This window comes from Chenopodium quinoa, unplaced genomic scaffold (genome assembly GCF_001683475.1).
Source record: "Chenopodium quinoa cultivar QQ74 unplaced genomic scaffold, ASM168347v1, whole genome shotgun sequence".
Taxonomy (NCBI): Eukaryota; Viridiplantae; Streptophyta; class Magnoliopsida; order Caryophyllales; family Amaranthaceae; genus Chenopodium; species Chenopodium quinoa.
Window position 1 is genome coordinate 4,872,511 of NW_018742329.1, and position 18,661 is coordinate 4,891,171.

The following is an 18,661-nucleotide window of genomic DNA, read 5'->3' on the forward strand; positions in this document are numbered from 1 at the left end:
CCACATAACTATTCTAAGATAGAGCTGTCAATTCGGATAAATGGGTCGGGTTTGAGTTGGATTAGTGTAGGTTGGGTCATCTCGGGTCGGGTCTGTACGGGATAATGTCGGGACCTATGCGGGTCGGGTTCGGATTGGGTCATACTTGAGTCGGGTCACGTCGGGTCATACATCTTATCGGATTTGGGTCGGGTTTAGGTCGGGTTACATTCGGGTTGGGTGAAAAACAGGTCCGGTTACATTCGGGTTTTTACGGGTTTAAACGAGTTAGGGTCCTGTTCGGGTTCGAGTCGGGTTCGGTTTAAGTCAATTATTTACGGGTTATAATCAGGTCGGGTCATTATCGGGTTCGAGTCGGGTTCGGTTCAAGTCAATAAATTTTTTTATTTTTTTTTAAAGCTCCAAATCAAATTGCATAATTTAAAACATTTTTAAAAAATATTAAAATAAACAAGTGAATACTAAAATTTGATAAAAAGGATCAATAAAAGGATTATAAGTGTTATATGGAAGTTTATTTTGAAGATAAATTTAGAAAAAAACAAAAAAAAATACATTTGGCTGATTTAATTTGACAAAATCAGTATCATCGATTTACCTCACTCACCTCATATAGCCTCAAATACATTTAAAAAAACATTGACATCTCACAGAGTCAAAGCTCTACTCTAATACTCTATCAGATCACCATGTCCTCATATAGCTCATTGCTCATATAGGAAGTTGAAGATAATTAGGAAAAATAAAATCAATCACAATAGAGATTTCATGGGGGGAAATTTCGTCAATCTCGCCATTAGAGTGCAACCTTCCTTAATATACTAAGATTCAGTGATTTTCCTATGCCTATAAGTCGTACTCTCCAAAGATCCAGAATGTGGAAAACCACAGATCGAATTGCGCCTCTGCTGGGTCACCTACTTTACCACCTCTCATTGTCGCCTTTTCTCTTCAACAAGGAGAAATCACTCCAAATTCCTGGTAATCGATTTATACATTTATATTAGCTATTTAAATTTTCGGATCTAAACAGTGTAATAGGTTTTAGAATTTTTTTGCTTAATTAACCGGTTTAATGCTTATAAATTGAAGTTAATTTTAACATTTTAAATTTAATCTTCATATATTAATGTTGAACAATTTTTAGATATGTAATTGGGTTGTCTGTATACAATTTTTAGATACAATTTGAATTTGATTTTTACAATTTGGTTGCTTGTGGTTGTTTCTCGCAAATGATAATATATTACCCTTTGATGTAAATCATATTAATATGGTTTTTTTTTTTTTTTTTTGAATCAAAAAATCATGACCGGAGAAATGTTTGAATTAGACTACGCGGCTGAAAGAGGTATAGTTCATTCTAATTAATTATAAATGACGCGTTTTTTTATTGAACTTACTCCTAATCTTTGCCTGATTGTTTGGTGTAGCAGGGGACTTTGAGCTTGAGCAAGCATCAATTACATGTATGAGTGTTGGAAATGCTACACCTACACCTTAACCCCATCAATCAATATCTCCAATTCAAGGAAAGCAATCTCCTATTTGGCAGAATTTTGAGGTTAATGGTGAACATGCTGCATGCAAGTTTTGCAAAAGATTAATCAAGAAACTTGCTGGTACAAATGGTACGTCTAATCTAAAGAGACATCTTGAAAAGTGCCAAGAATATATAGAGTCAGATAAGTTTAATGAGTCTCCTGCATCTCCATTTGACCAAAAACAATACTGTAAGTTATTTGCTAGAGCTATATTGAAGCATGGTTATTCTCAGGGGCAAACCCACCTTTAGTCATAGTGGGTCCGGTGACACAGTTTTTTTTTTTTAAATAAAATATCAAAGAGACCCCTTATTATAGATAGGCGGTCTCTTTGATGCTGCAATTGGTAACAACAAACAACATCAAAGAGACCTTTTATTAAGGTAGGCGATCTCTTTAATGCTGCTATTGCTACTTAAATATTAAAGAGACCTGTTATTTATATAAGAGGTCTTTTTGATACTGCTATTGCATTTCGCAATTTTTTTTGCTACTTTCTTTTTTCATTAAAGAGACCAGTTATATTTAATAACTGGTCTCTTAAGTTATTTCACTTTTTTTTTGTATAATTTTTTAATAATTTTTTTTCCCTTTTTATATCTTATATTTGTACAACCGATTTTAATATTTCCCCATAAAGCTTATCAATTAACTAAAAAATCATAAAGTTAATTCAATATAATAATTTTATTGTACCATTTGTTTATAACATGTTATTTGTAGTATTTTCGACTTGTAAAATTGAATTCTTAAGTACTGTATTTGGTTGTGGTATGTATTTTTGTGTCCTATTTTTGGATTGAAATCAATTTGGTGAAATATATATATATATATATATATATATATATATATATATATATATATATAATTTTTGGATTGAAATTAATTATGAACAAGACATGGAAAAAAAAAGTTGTACTTTCACAAATGATCAATAATTGATGGTGACACACTATTTCGGAAATCCTGGATCCGCCACTGGTTATTCTTTAAGTATTGTTGAACATGAGGGGTTTAGGGAATTGCATACATATTTGAATCCCAAGGTTAGAACTATTTTTAGAAACACAATATTGAAATGGTGCATGAAAGAGCATGATGTGTTAAAGTAATATGTTCGTAATACGCTTAAGGCCTTATCAAGTAAAGTTTCCTTGACTTGTGATGTATGGACATCTTGTACTACTACTACAAAAAGCGTGCTTTTTAAGACGGTTTTCAGCCTTTTTTCGACACATAAAAGCGTCGCAAAAAAAAATTTCGACGCTTCTTAAAAGCGTCGAAAAATCGTGAGTTGGAAATTTTGCTAGACACCAAAAAGCGTCGAGAATTTCGATGCTTCGTTGTGTCCAAATTTTTATACGAAGTGTCGCAATTTGCCACAATTGACGCACTTTCTTAACTTGGCGACACTTTTTCACGTCAAGAATCTTAAAATTGGTGACGCTTTTCTATGTCTAACTTTCATACATTTACTATTTAACATTTTGGCAACGCTTTTTCCTATCCATATTTTTTAATTTGGGGACGCTTTTTCTTGTCCATTTTTTTTCAAATGTCTAGAATACCAAAAAACAAAATATTTCATTCACTAATAATTATTTCTAATATACTAATATTACCAAAAAAAAAAAATACATGTACAACAAATTTATGCCAAATTTTAGGGAAATTCTCAATGGTAATTTTGAAGTTTCTTTCTTTCTCAATGGTAAACACTAAAAAATTAAATTATCAATGGTAATCTTAAAATACTAAAACTAATTTAGTGGTAACAATAATGATATTAATACATAATTATTAGTCTAACCCTAGTTAACTAAAGGCAAAATGACTAATATAACCCTATTAATTAAAAAAAAAAAATTAAAAACCCCAGCCACCCCAACATCAACCCCAACCCACTCCAGCCCCCAAGTCCCTAGCAGCGGCAGCCGACGACCCTCTCTATGGCAGCGGCGGCCACTTTCGGTGCCCTAAAACCCTCCCTTCTTCATCACTATCTCTAATTTTCCAGAAAACCGCCATTTTCATCTTATTCTCTCTCCTCAATGACTCCACATTCCTACTCTCTCGATTCCCATCCAAATCCTCTGACTTCGTCGAAAAAATTTTCGTCGCCAATTTGACTAGCAACTGAAATCCCCAACAAATTTGAGCCAAATCCTCCCTAATTCGAGCAAATCCGAGCAGAAATTCCCCATTCTTGAGCAAAAAATCAAACCTAAAACCCCCAGAAATTTTGAACCCGTTCAAAACCCCCATACCCCAGCAAATTTCGACCCCAATCCAACAATTTCGAATCCCAAAACCCAACAAATTTGATCAACAACTGAAAACGCATGTCGTCGTCGACCCCAATCAAATCTTTCTTTCTCTCTCATCTGCTCACTCTAACCATCACTCTTCCTCTGTCACCGTCGTCGTCGCCCATGTCGCCAGATTCATTGAACACCGGCGCCGATTCCTCTACATGTAAGGTCCATTAGTATTATTTGTGGGTAAAATGAATTCGAGATATTTTATCAACAAAGCTTATTCAACAATGGTGGAAAGCAGTCGTGGGTAGGCAATGGCAGGGATGGGTTGGGGAGGGGGAAAAAGTGGGTGAGTTTTTATTTTTTTAATAGGGTAGTTTGGACATTTCATTTTCCCCTCCCTTTTAAAATATTAACCATGGTTAATATTTACTTACATTTGTTAACTAATGTTACTATTGAATTAGTTTTAGTATTTTAAGATTATCATTGATAATTTAATTATATAGTGTTTACCATTGAGAAAAAAAGAAACCTCAAGAGTACCATTGAGAATTTCCCAATTTTTTTATTACATATAAATAAATTATAGCATATGTACAATATCTCATAGTAATGGGTTTTCTATTACAACTGGTACAATTCCAACTCCCCTATAAAAAAAAAAGTAAAGTACAATTACAACTTTAAATAGCTTAAATATATCTTTCTTTCATCCTTGAAATATTGCAGCATTAGTTGTCAACCCTTTTTTGCCGTTTCTCAGTACTCCTACATTTATGTCTACATAATATTTTGACCCTGCAACACATTTCATCATAAGCATCGATTAATACATCAACAAGATACTAGGGAGCCATCTGCCAAAAAATACAGAGAATACAATCTCTGAAAAATATTTTCCACCTAAAATTTAAGCAAACCAAAATCACAACCAACTTTCATAACAATTTCTAGAGTAAAAAACTTTCAAAAAGTAAGGGTTTCCATACACTCAAAAGAAAAGACATTCATTAGGATGTGTGACTGCACGTAGTAGTGGACCTATAGAAAGAAATGTGATGCAAATAAGAAATAATTATAGTATTATATACAAGAGTAACAAAGTATAGAAGTTAAAAGCAGAGAGATCCTTTTAAGCCAAGCAATATGTTTTGAACAATCACAACATTACACCTTTTTTGGCCAAACAAACAAGATTTTTCCCGAGCATTCCAAGCAGCATGCCATGGCAAGAAACAAAGAACCTATCCAGGAATACCTAATCTTACAATCAATCATCAGTAATTTAGAACAGTTTAGTGAAGCTACAAAAAAGAAAACTGCTGGACTGCCCGTGGAACATCTTGTGTTTCTAATCTCAGTGACTAATAACTCAGTTAAACTATATCAATGACTCTACCAGGGAAAACAGAGTTTATCTAGAACTTTAAAATAGCCAAAGTCCCAAACCATGAAGCATTAATCATCCACGAAATTAAATCAGTCTAATGAAGCTGCACACAAGACAATAGCCCATGGGACATCTTGATCGCAGTTCAATTATTTAATTAAGTGTCGAAATTCGATTCTTTTTTTTAATTTTTTTTTCTTTGCAATTATCGTAATGCAATAGTTGACACTGCAAGAAAAAAGATACATACAAAGCAACTCAATCCCCTAATTATCATTCAACACACTTTCTAAATGGTAAAAAGGGTCAAAAAGTGATTAACTTACGGATGCTTTGCCATATGTACTATGCCCCACACCGACAACAATAACAGGCATACCCTAATAAACACATAAACCACCTTCATCATTGAAATAATACAATTGCAATTATGTATTGAGCAGTACCAGAAGCCAATTGCACCCTGAGGATATAGATGAAGGTAGTTTACCTCTTTTGAGGTAGATGAAGGTAGTTTACCTCTTTTGAGGTGCCTGAAAGTCGTACTATCTACCTTACCAAGATCAGCCTACAATCAGACTCAAGAATGAGCTTGTTAAAGCCCCAGTCAATAGAAATAACAACCAAGTGTCTAGCAGCCATGGCTTCAGCAACATTAACCCCCATCTCGCCTTGGATCTTCAAGCAAGTAGCAACCAGCACGTCGCCATTACAGTCACGCACAACTCCTCCAAGCCCCGTAACTCCATCACCACAACAGGAGGCGTCAGAATTCAGCTTGAAAAGACCTACTGAAGGAGCAGCCCACTTATGATGAACACAGGGGAAATTAAGCTAAACTAAACAATTAATGAAAAAACCTTTACCTTAGGCTGAGAAAATTTAGAAAATCCAAACAAACAAGCCATATAAATCGCCATAAAATAAACAAACGACGCATTTAAAAGTAAGATTAATTAATTACAAGCCGAGAAACAAAAATTATAAAATACGAAAATTGTAGTAGTGAATTGAAATACAGAAATTGTAGTAGTGAATTGAAAGTAAGACTAATTAAATACAAGCCGGGAAACAAAATTAAACAAAGTAGTCTAACTAAAAATGAGACATGAAAAACTCAAAATCATACTACATACTATGTATAAGATAGAAACACCATTGCATGACAAGAATAAGATTTGAAAAAAAGTTATAAGGTTCTATATAGTGAAACTAAATAAATAAATAGAGATTGAAATTGAGAAAGAAAAACAAGAAAATATCCACATGGTCATAATCAATGGCAAAGAAGTGATTTGGATCCTAATCATATATCCTAGCAACTAGGTTAAATCCACCCGTACTTTTTTCAAATGGTTTAGCGTTGAATTAAGCTTGGTATCTGAACAACCATTCAACCATAATGTTGAGGCTTCATTCCTCATATTACACATGCATCCTAATTGTACATCAAAATGAAGTACATAACAAGTCAGCAAACATATCAATTTCATCACCATTTAACCAAAAATGACCATACATAGGCAATAAGATTGCAAAAAGAAGATATAAAAATCTCAAACAATATTAGAATGCAATAATTAGCTTTTGTTTAATAATCAATTTTAACTCATGAAAATCTGAGAAAAAGAAGCTCGTCTAAATTAAGACTGACAAAATTTTAGACATAATTAGCTTCCATGCCCAAGGCAGCAATATGAGATGATTTGCAATAGATCATACAATTTTTAATTTATAAAAAAAAAACCATAATCATAATAACCCATTTGATAATAACCACAATCATAGCAGCCTAAGAGACCGAATCTCGATTGGGATTTTGTCGAATAACAAAATTACCCACTCCCAATTTTCCCCCTTTAGCATACCCTGATACAATAGTGTTTCAAGAAAACATATTTTTTTACAGGCATTTCATCAAACAGTTGGTGGGCAATTGCTGTTAACTCGCATTTAAGATACACATTAAGGAGATTATTTGCAAGCTACTCCGTAGTTTGAAGTAAAGTAGCATAGTAATTAGAGGAGAGGTAAGAGAATGTGGAGCTGAACTCATGGTTAGAGTTGATCCCAAGAGGTTAGAGAAACCAACATATACCTGAAATCTGTAGACATTGAGCAAATTGGGATTAGTCGTCACAGATTTAAACCATTGAGCACGGCTAATTGCAAGCCTAAACACAATTTCAAGAAAAAAAATCCCCAAATGGATTATGCCCAAATGCTAAGATAAATCTTAATGAATAACATTAAAATAACCCGAAAAATGGTATCAACATCAAAATTTAACTAATCACCTGATTCATCAATTCGTGATCTTCAATTAGGAATCTTCTACTGCTCCAAAATTTTTGACACAAAAAAAAAAAAAAAAATATCAATATCCCAATTAAATTTCAATGAAAAAAGAAACGAAATTTTGATGAGATGATGGAAATGAATCAAAAATCCCAATATAATTAATAAAACCGATGGAAAAGTAGAGAAATTCAACAATTCGAAGCCGAATGCGATGAATCTATTGCGCTTTTTGGAGATGAGATTATGGAAGACGAAACGAATTAGGGTTGGCTGACAAGTGGTGTTGAGATTCTTCAAAACTTCAGTTTATACGGGCTGCCCATCAGGTCACGTGCTTGGCAAGTGGAACTCTCGACGCTTTTACCTGTTCGACAAAGAAAAGCGTCGACCAAACACGGGATAAAATTTTTCATGTTGACGACTTGGGCACAGCGTCGAACATAAAGCGTCGAAAAAATAAGGAATTTGTAGTAGTGCGGGCCGCGCTACTCGTGGTTATCTATCTCTTACGGCCCATTTTGTGGATAATGACTTGAAATTATAGTCTAAGGTATTGAATTTTAGGCATTTTCCACCTCCCCATACTGGTCATAAAATTTATAATCTGATTTTTAGTTTGATCAAAGATTGGGGTATTGAAAGAAATGTTTGTAGTATGAGTGTATGACTATTGACAATGCAAGTAATATGGATTCTATGGTTGGGAAACTCCAAATTAAATTGGATGCAATGGCTAAATTACCTCTCGATGGCAAATATTTTCATGTTAGATGCTCTGCCCATTCTTAAACTTAATTGTCAAAGAAGGTTTGAAAGTCATTGATGAATCTGTTGCGAAAGTTCGGCAGAATGTGAAGTATATTGATTCTTCTGAAACTAGACGTAATAAGTTTGAGCGGTGTGTTACTAGTTGTAAGTTAGCTACAGGTGTAAAGCTATGGATGGATGTTCCTACTAGATGGAATTCTACTTTCTTAATGCTTCGTCGAGCTCTTGATCTTTCACCGGTACTGAAAATGTTCAATAGGATAGAGAGCCACTTGGCGCTTACTCCTCATGAATGGGAAATAGTAGAGAAAATGTGTGATTTTCTTGAACCCTGTTATGACATTACTAATTTGTTTTCCGGTTCTGAATATCCCACTTTCAATCTTTATATTGCCAACATTTGTAGAATTGAGTCACTATTAGTGGCTGCTTCTAAAGGGGATGATCCAAAACTCAAAGAAATGGCAGATCATATGCGTTCCAAGTTTGATAAATATTGGTCCGATTACTTAGTGCTATTATCTTTTGCTGCAATTCTTGATCCTCGGTTTAAGTTGACATTTTTTAGACATCTTTTCAAGGATTTGTATGAAGCTCACATGGTTGAAACAAAAATTCAGGAGGTGTATTATGAATTTGTTCAATTGTATAACCATTACAAGGAGCCTCTTCCTACCTTTTCTTCCCAAGATAGTTCAAATTCAGATGCATATCGTCCACGCAAGACTAGTAGAGTTTATGCGGTAAGATAACAACAAATTTTATCATTATTCTATATGTTAATTACTTTTCTGGGTTATTCTGTTCAGATTTTTTTTTTTTTTTTTTTTTGTGTGATGTCAGAATTTCGTTGCCGATGTTGCTAGTAGAGACATGGGTAAATCTGAATTAGAATTATACTTAGAATTGCCTTTAAAACCTTGTAATGCTGATGAGGAATTCGATTTTTGGGTTATTGGAAGGAGCAATCAACAACTTTCCCAAGTTTTGCTCATATAGCTAAAGATATTCTTTCTATTCCTATTACTACGGTTGCTTCCGAATCTTCTTTTACCATGGGTGGCAGAATTTTAAACAGATGGAGGAGTTCACTCTTACACAAACATGTCGAAGCTTTGATAACAACTCGAAATTGGCTGTATGGTTATGCTGAGTTGGAGAAAGATGGGGTTGAGGTGGAGAATGAGGACGTGGATGATATTTCTGCATAGCCAGATTTGTAAGTTGTATTTGCTTTTTTAAAAATGAATGTGTTGTTTTTGAATCTTTATAATACTGTTCTTTGCTTATTTTTTGCAGGTGGATGTCACTCACCCTCATGGGCTCACTGGTTTAAAACCTCAAATAAATTAAACCCTGCTGCTTGCTGCCTGCCTGAGCCTTACTGTCATTTCAGCATGCTAGTTTAAACTCTTTACTTAGTTAATATTCTACTTTAGTTGTAACCACCTTGTTTTGGTGATGTTGTATTGCTATCATTTGGTGGTCTAAAATAATTGTAATTGCTATCACTCTTTCTATAATAAAGTGCTTCTTCTAATACATCATGGCCTATTTTGGTTGATTTTTTTTATTTTTTTCTATAGTATACTGTTGGATATTTATATGTTTGACTTCAGTGCAAGCTGCCATGAAGCTGCTGCAATCTGGGCTCAAATTAAATAATTAATGACATAAGATTGTTGTTGATGCACCAAACAAACTCAAGCTTTGCTGCTCGAAGATGTTGTCTCACTATGTTGAATATGCTGCTTGGATAATTTATTCATTTTGCTGTGAGCCTGTGAACTTCAGTGCAAGTTTTCAGACCTGCTCCTATCCCTGTTGGCATACAAAATCGCTAGATCCCCCCTGGTGCAAACACCATTAAGGTGAATATAGATGCTCACATGGCTGCTGGAAATGTCATTGGACTGAGTGTGTGTTTGCGTGATGAGAATGGTGGTCTGGTGGCTGCTGCGAAGCAGGTCGTGTGTGAAAATAGGCTGTTGAACACGCTGAAGTTGCTACTACCAAGTTGCTACTTCCTGTTAGCAGTGCTGCACGTTTGGTTTGGGCAGCTGACTAGAATTGATAAAAAGGAGATTGGAGCTGAGCTCTGCATAATTTTCCTCTGTAATGAGGTTTTTTGTAGTATTTAAGATTATGAGAGAAAATTGTCCATTCATATTTAGACCAATTTCTAACTGCTATTTGTATGCTTTCATGGATTTTCTATAAGTTATAAGTAATTGTCAAGTTATACGACTTAGTTTTTATTGGAAGTGTTATACTTTTGTTTCAAGGGGGTTGTATATAAAGATTTAATCAAAGTCTCAATCATTTTCCGGTAACAATAACCTTTTCAAGCCATTATGAATTGTGAATATTCCTTTTAATGTATTACCAATTTATATTATTTTCAAACTTTATTTTAAACATACTCTTAAAGCAATGGTTTTATTTTACTCTTATATAGGTGGGAAATCATCTTCTTGTTCTACTGTAATTGTTGAATTAATATTTCTCCAAAGTTTTTAATGCTGAAACCTGCTATTGTTTGGGTCCCTTTTTTTTTTTGGCTGTCCAGTTTAGTTTTTCTTTGACGAGGATTATGTAAGAGATAAGTCAAGTAAGATGAGAAAGGCCACTTTTGTTTTATAATTGGAATCCATGTTAATAAATTGAAAAAAAGCCTGAAACTAAATAGTCAATACGGAGTACTCTTTTTATCCTAAAAACTCCTAAATCCTAAAATTCGGGTTAGTAATAGGTCGAGTTTTAATTCGGGTCGGGTCAATAACAAGTCGGGTTGAATTTGGGTCGGGTCAATAACAAGTCGGGTTGATTTCGGGTCGGGTTTGTAACAGGTCAGGTTTAAATTCGAGTCGGGTTAGGAACTGGTCAGGTTGACCTCGGGTCGGGATAGTAACAGGTCAGGTTTAATTTGGGTTTTGACGGGTTAAATCAGGTTTGGGTCATTCTCGGGTTCGAGTCGGGTCAATAATTTACGGGTCACATTCGGGTCGGGTTAGTAACAGGTCGGGTTTAATTTGGGTTTTGACGGGTTAAATCAAGTTTGGGTCATTCTCGGGTTCGAGTCGGGTCAATAATTTACGGGTCACATTCGGGTCGGGTCCTCTCTAGGTCGGGTCATGGTCGGGTTCAGGTCTCAAATACTTGGTTCAACTCAGGTCTAGGGTTGGTTTCAGGTCGGGTTAGGTCGGGTTTGGGTCACCATTTTTTTCGGATTCAGACGGGTTAGGGTTAGGGTCGGTATTTCGGGTCGGATCAGCTTTTGACAGCTCTATTCTAAGATTTGCAATCTCCTGCTCCAGGAGCTTTATCAACACTGATGGAGTAATAAGAACCATCATTTGGTTGCTATTCAAAAAAAGAACCATCATTTGGATTTGGATTTACATACATACTCCCTCCATGGTTTTTTTATAAGTATTACACTTTAATCATTACATGAATTTAGGCAATTTAATTGGATTAAATAAAATAAAAGGTAAGTGGAATAGTTGGAGTTTTAAAAAAATTCTAAAAGAAAGATAGTAGAATTAATAATTTATTCAGAAGTAATGATGTGAGAGGGAAGAAATAATTTTAAAAAATAGTTGTGGGTTTGAATGGAGACCATGAAATGAGAGAGTCATAATATTAAAATGTAGCTTTTTTGTCAAAAAAAAAAATGTAACATCTATTAAAATACGGTCATATTTGATAAATGTAACATTTATAAAACACGAAGGGAGTAATACTATGTATCAGCTATGTTTTTATATAAACTTATGAGCCGTCTATAACATTTATTGCTCAAAATGCTGATCAACCAATCAGCCCTTTTTTTTTGGGTTAAAGAGGTTCAACTAGATTATTTAGGCCTCATCAAGGAGGTTAGAAAACGTAGTATAGTAATTGTCATATGGCATAAGAAGCCCATTAGAGTTACATGAAAATATAAAAGGTCAAATAGCAAGTTCCTGATGAGACTACTCATACTAGTACTATTACAATCATTGAAGGGGTTGGTTTCAAAATTTCATAAGATATCACTTCCTCCAAGTGCCAGACCAACTTAAGTCCTCTTCCTTTGAGCTTCTGGGCAGAGCATGGGTCAGCAGAGCAGAGCAGATTAAATTTTAGCAGAGCAGAGCAAAGCAGAGCAGAGCAGAGCAAATTTTAACATTATTATTAATACTATTATTAATGTTGTTTTTGTTATTATTATTATTATTATTATTATTATTATTATTATTATTATTTACTTATATTTATTTCACAAAAATTTCAAAATAAAATGATTAAAGGAGTAATGATGATTTTTACTTATATTTTTTACTTATAAATTTGTCTTAATCATATATTTTTTACCCTAAAAATAATAATAATATACAAAGTACGACTTGAAAACAACCTCTTTTTTTTTAAAAAAAAAAAAAAATCTTAAAATGTATGGAAAGATCTGAAAAATAATTCAACTCAATGAAATAACAATCAATACTCACATAAAATGTTTCTACACATTATGATTCTAATATCAAATGTTTATAAAAGAAATTGTTTTTAATATTATTTATTTTTTTGAAAGAATTGTTATAATTATTAAAAATTATTAATTAATAATATTATTAAATATTAATTTTTAATAGTTTGAATTATTAAATATTATTATTGATAATTATTTTTATTAATCATTATTATGATTAATAAATATTAATTATTATTAAAATTAATAATTATTAAATTATTTTTAATATTAATAATTATTATAATTATTCAAAATAATAAATTATTATCATCAATACAATATTAATTATTATTATTGAACATTAATTATTATTGTTGTTATTATTAATTATTATTTGAAAATAAAGCAGAGCAGAGCCGAGCCGAGCAGAGCAGAGCAGAGCAGACCCGAGAAGAGTAGAGAAGAGCATAGTAGGGCTCAGCAGAGCAGAGCAGAGCATCGCAGCTCTAAAGAACGGGGCCTTAGCGTGTCATGAGATGGGCCTGTTGTACTGCTTTTCTCGGGAGACACTGAAAACTCTTCACCCTATTCTCTAATATGAGTTCCCTATAAGTATTATACAAGTTAAAGCATTTGTTGATGCGGGTGCTTGGAACTTGGTAGAGGAAGTTGAAGAAGTGCCACGTGTTGTGACACGTAGCCGTGCTAAAATCCTTGGTGGTCTCCGCTCAAGGTTGACCATCATCAAACTCGGGTAACTTGTGTTTGGTTAGTATAAATTAAAGCTCCAAGGATTTCATGTGTTAGCCAAGAGAGAAACCTTATCAATGTATTACTCAACTATATATTTCAATCAGCCATATATTCTTCCTTACAAAAAGTTTTCATGTGATTCAAATTGGAGATGATAATAGAGTCCAAGAGCTTTCGATAGCTCATATACCAAATTAAGTAAGAAACAAAGAAGTTATGAATGTTTGAAGTTGAGTGAGCTCATATACCAAATTTAAGCAAGAAACTAAGAAGTTATGAATGTTTGAAGTTGAGTTGTCCACGCAGTCGCGAGGAGCGCTCGCTCCCCTTATTTAGAGCGCATGCTATCCCAAGAGGAGTGCCTACTCCTCACAATGGAGCGCTCGCTCCTAAGGGCGTCACTTAAAGTTTCAGTTGTAAGGAGCAGAGCCTGCTCCTACCCTTTAGAGCGGCCGCTCCCAAGGCCCTTGTTTTGACAAATTCTTTTTTTTTTGTGCTTCCTTTTGCTTTCTTTTAATCTTGACCTTTCATTTTTAATCCAAGGGGTGTAATGTAAGAAATTTAGGGTTTATTTAAAGCCTTTAAATAGGGCGGAGCTTTCTTTTGGGATCAACTTTTGCTTAATTTTAAAATTAATTAGACTTTTTATCCTATCCATAATCTTTGTGATTATTTGCTTTCTTTGTGATTGCTAGTTTGTAATCTTTGTGGTTACACCATAATCATATCCTAGCTTTACTTTGTGTTAGCTTTGATTAAAAACCCTTATTTCATAGATCTTGGTCATTGTTGAGACATATTTATCTTATTTTGTTAATTAAAAATTGTTATTATTTTATTTTCCCCTGTTTTCTTGGTTATTTCCATATCATTTATAGTTGATCTTTTGCTCATCAACTAATCTAGTATGAACTGTTCTTGAATCGGTGATCACAATAACATCATCCCATAGCTTTTGTTTAATCCAAGCTAAAGCTACTAACATTGCCAGGAATTTAGCAGAGTTAGCATCCTCCATTGTTGTTTACATAATAAAACCTCATTTCCACGCACTCCTGAGAAGAAGTGTAGCAGATAGCAGCTACTCCCATAGCTAGGGAACCAGCTTAGGAATGAAAGCTTCATCTACTCTAACCATGAAGTGAGCATTTTGGAAGAGCAGAGAAAGAATGTGTAGAGGATCCTTAGGTAAAGCAAAGGGTTGAGCTTAGAAGAACTCAGTAGAGAACCAGTAAATTACTTTAATGACATAAGGGAGGAATGTAATTTTTTGATTGAACACCCATGAATTTCTTCTTTTCCAGATATTCCAACAAGAGAAAGCAAACACAACAAGCTGGGGGGTTTTATAAGGGGTGGTAGGTTGAGAGAGATTGATTGAGATCTAGTCTTGGAGCTAGATATTTGCATCCCAAGGAGAGTAAATACTCTGGGTCACTGTCTCAAGATATGGAGGATTGAGACTCTTTTACTGTTTGACAGAAGGGGCAGGAAGAGGAAAAGGGTATCCCTCTTCTATGAATCATTCTTTAATTCTCCTTTTTTGTTGGTTAAAAGGTATAAATATCTAATTTGTACTTCTTATAATCTTTCCTTCTTATGCTTTGTTGTAATCTAAAGTTGAGTTTGTCTATGAATAAGCTTTAGAGAACTGGCCCACTCTATATTAAATTTCTAGATTCGTCCTTACATATCAGAGTGAACAAGAAATTCATATTAAAAGAAGAAGAAAAAGAAGAATAGAAAAGATATATCGAGAAGAAAGACCAGAGAATAAGCGGAAATGAACAATTGTAAATATGATCAGACAAACAAGAAATGCTTTCATTTTTTGAAAATATTAAGCCCGATGTTGCATTAGTGGCTCTGATACTGTAAAAACTAAAAGGATATAAATGCATGATATGAAGGGAAAACATAACAATAATACCGATTGAAAAGAGGAGAAAATCTAGTACAGGGTGTAATCAGTAATCTCATTACCAACAGATTAAATGTGCATAACTACTGAAAATAAAGATAATAACCTAGAGATTCTTTCAAAAAGATGCCTGTCATTTGGACATAAGGAATAATAGATGAATTGAGTTAGAAACTTGAAGTTGGATAACTACTTGATTCCTTGAGAAAATGAACATGGTAACCTTTTTAAGTAAATGGACCAACTTAATCAAAAATTGGATTGATTTATGTACTCACTTTAAGACGCCGCCCCATCACGTACATGAGGTCTAGCTTGTTGGACTTGTGATTACACGGCTTGGGTTATTCTGTAGCTGGCGCGGAATAAATTATACTTTAAAGAGAGGTGAATGGGTTACAAAGTCATGATTTTTTAGTTACACTACCTTTAATACCATGTTAGAAAACCAACTTAAACATAAGTTTTTGATTAAGTTATCCTCATTTGTTGAAGCTAATTTAGCATTATTCGAGTAGTCTTACCTTAAAGTTATTTAAGTCTTTCATTTTTTGTAAACTAGGGGTGGTTTGTTTACCTGTAAATGACAACCTTTATTTATTAAAAATAATTATATTAACCTAAAAAAACTCTAAAATTGAACAAATAGCATCAAAAGCATATGAGTTCATTAACTCTCTTAATCAAGATACGTTGATTCCATTATAAATACAATTCATTTTGGATTGGATCCTCCTTTAGTTTTATACATATTATGTGATAAAATTTGTCATCCTTAGACCATCTCCAATGGTGAGACTCATTGGGTATAGAAATACAAAATGTGTTGTTTTTTTACCTTCAATGGTGATACTATACCCACTTCTCAATTTAGCAACTCATGTGAAATCTAATTTTCCAATGGTGAGACTCTCTAAAGTATACAAATATCACTTTCAATTTATGGTCCACCAAATCCATTTCTTTTGTGAGGAGTTGTTTTCTAACTTGTATATTTTTTTTTTTGAAAAAAGGTAAAACTTAAATAAATTACAAAATATATTAGAATATTGACAAGGGACCCACATTTTTTGTCAAAAGAAACTCAAAGTTAAGTATCTAAACTTAACAACTTTCTTTTGGAGTTGCTAAGTTTAGATACCAACTTATTGGTATACATTACAAAAAAAATACTCTCTCTCTTAAAAATATTCACTTAAGTCTCACCATTGGAGATGGTTTTATTGTTGGGTTTGTGGCCAGTTCTCTTAATTTGAAAATAAGTGATTATTATTTTTTCCCTACACCCTTAGTCCCAAAATTAAAGAAGGCATATTAATTGGAAGAAGAAAAAATTGATTTAAATAATCCAACCTTTACCCTATTTAAATCTATTAATCCAACCATTACCCTGTTTAACTTTATTAATCCAACCTTTGAATTAATATTGACTAATCCAAGCTTTAGAGGTTTTTAAAATTATTAAGCCAAACCGGTTATCAACCTACAATATCACAATTTGATTCATCTAATATAGTTTACATTTTTAAAAAATAAAAAAATATATTTTTAATTTCCTTTTTTCTTTCTCATTCCCCTTCCCCTCCCCTGCCATTAACACAACCTCTTTCCCCTCCACCTCCATATAACTGGTTACATCAACCCCTTCCTAGCTTCCCCTTTCTTTTCTCCGCACCCACCTAAAATCGGCAAAATCCCAGCCACCACTTACCCTAAAATCTTTAACACCACCAACCTTAAAACCCTATCCATCACCAACCCCAGAAATCCCAACATTTTCCAATTCCATAGCCCCAAAACCACTAAAAAAATCTAAAACCTCCTTCCTGAAATTAGGAAGGGCAGTGAGAATTGGGACTGAATTTCAGGAGTGTCTAGGTTTCGGTTTCGGGGGATTAGATTGAAACCTAATTTGAGGAGCGTCTTCTAGAATACAACGGTGATGATGAAGATGATGCAATTGGTGGGGGTTGTGGTGAGGAAGGGAGTTTGAGAAATTTAATGAGTATCAATTTGTGAATGGTAAGAAGGTGGAGGGCCAGAGGGGTGGAGGAGAAAGTGAGGAGAGAGAAAATATTTGTGATTATGGTGGTGGTAGGATGGAGGAGGAGGAAGGTGGCGTTGCGGAGGGAGTTGGTAAGAGATGAAGGTGGTCGTTAGGGAGTACTGGATGAGGAGAGAGGAATTTTTTGTTAAATAAAAAAATTACCTAAATAGCAGGTATTTGATCAAGTTAGCCTAATAAAACTGAATATTTCAAAGCTTGGATTATTCAAGAATAATCCAAATATTGGAATAATCAATTTAAATGGGATAAAGGTTGGATTATTTTAATTAATTTTCCTTTGAAAAATGCTAAATGGTGAATTTTTAATTTATTTTATAAAATTTGCATGGTGCAAAAAACCAAAAAATATTGTTTGCCTTAAGAGATGGGTGAATTTTTAATTTATTTAATAAAATTTTTAAAACTCATAAGGTCGTGATGGAACTGTAGTGCGTGTCAACTATATATAAACCGTATGACTATATTTCAAGGAAAAATATATAAATGTTTCTATAGTCCATATAGGATTGTTTCCATTGTCCCACATTGAATTAATTAAAAGTCATACCAAAGTTAACAGAAGCAACCCACAGCCAAATGCTGTCATTCCTTCATCCTCATATAGCTCTATTTATGTAGCTATTTCAGAGCAGGGGCACAATGGAAGCAGCTCTTCTGAAACTGACCCAACTACTCCGGAGTCATATCACAATCCAAACTACACGCGGTTTATTGAAGAGAATCGGGCTGCTATTCCTATTGGCGATCCTTATGCACCTTACACCCAATCTTAGAGACCTTTGTTTGTTGCTCACAACAAAAGACACATCTCTGCCCTGAAGAATTCCATACTTAGAAAAGCTATGCGGGTCATCAACAATAGACTGCATTAATGCATCCTTGAAGTCCTCTCTGTTGGAAAACTTCTGCCCAACCTTCCATACAAATGAGCTAAAATCTGTATGCTTAGACACTAACAGCCCTAACCTTCTTTTCCTCCCAGGAATCAACTCCTCTTCATCACCACTGTTGGGAGGGGTATGAATTTCTTCATCACTGTCTTCATAATCACTCTGAGCCCCAGTAGCTACACTTTCCCCGACCTCTGTCCTATTCTCTGTATTTTCTTATATGCTCAAACCCCTAGCAACCTCCAATTGTATTTTCCTTGCAATGTCAACTAGCTAGGCAGTTGTATCCCTAACCCTCTACCTAGCTAT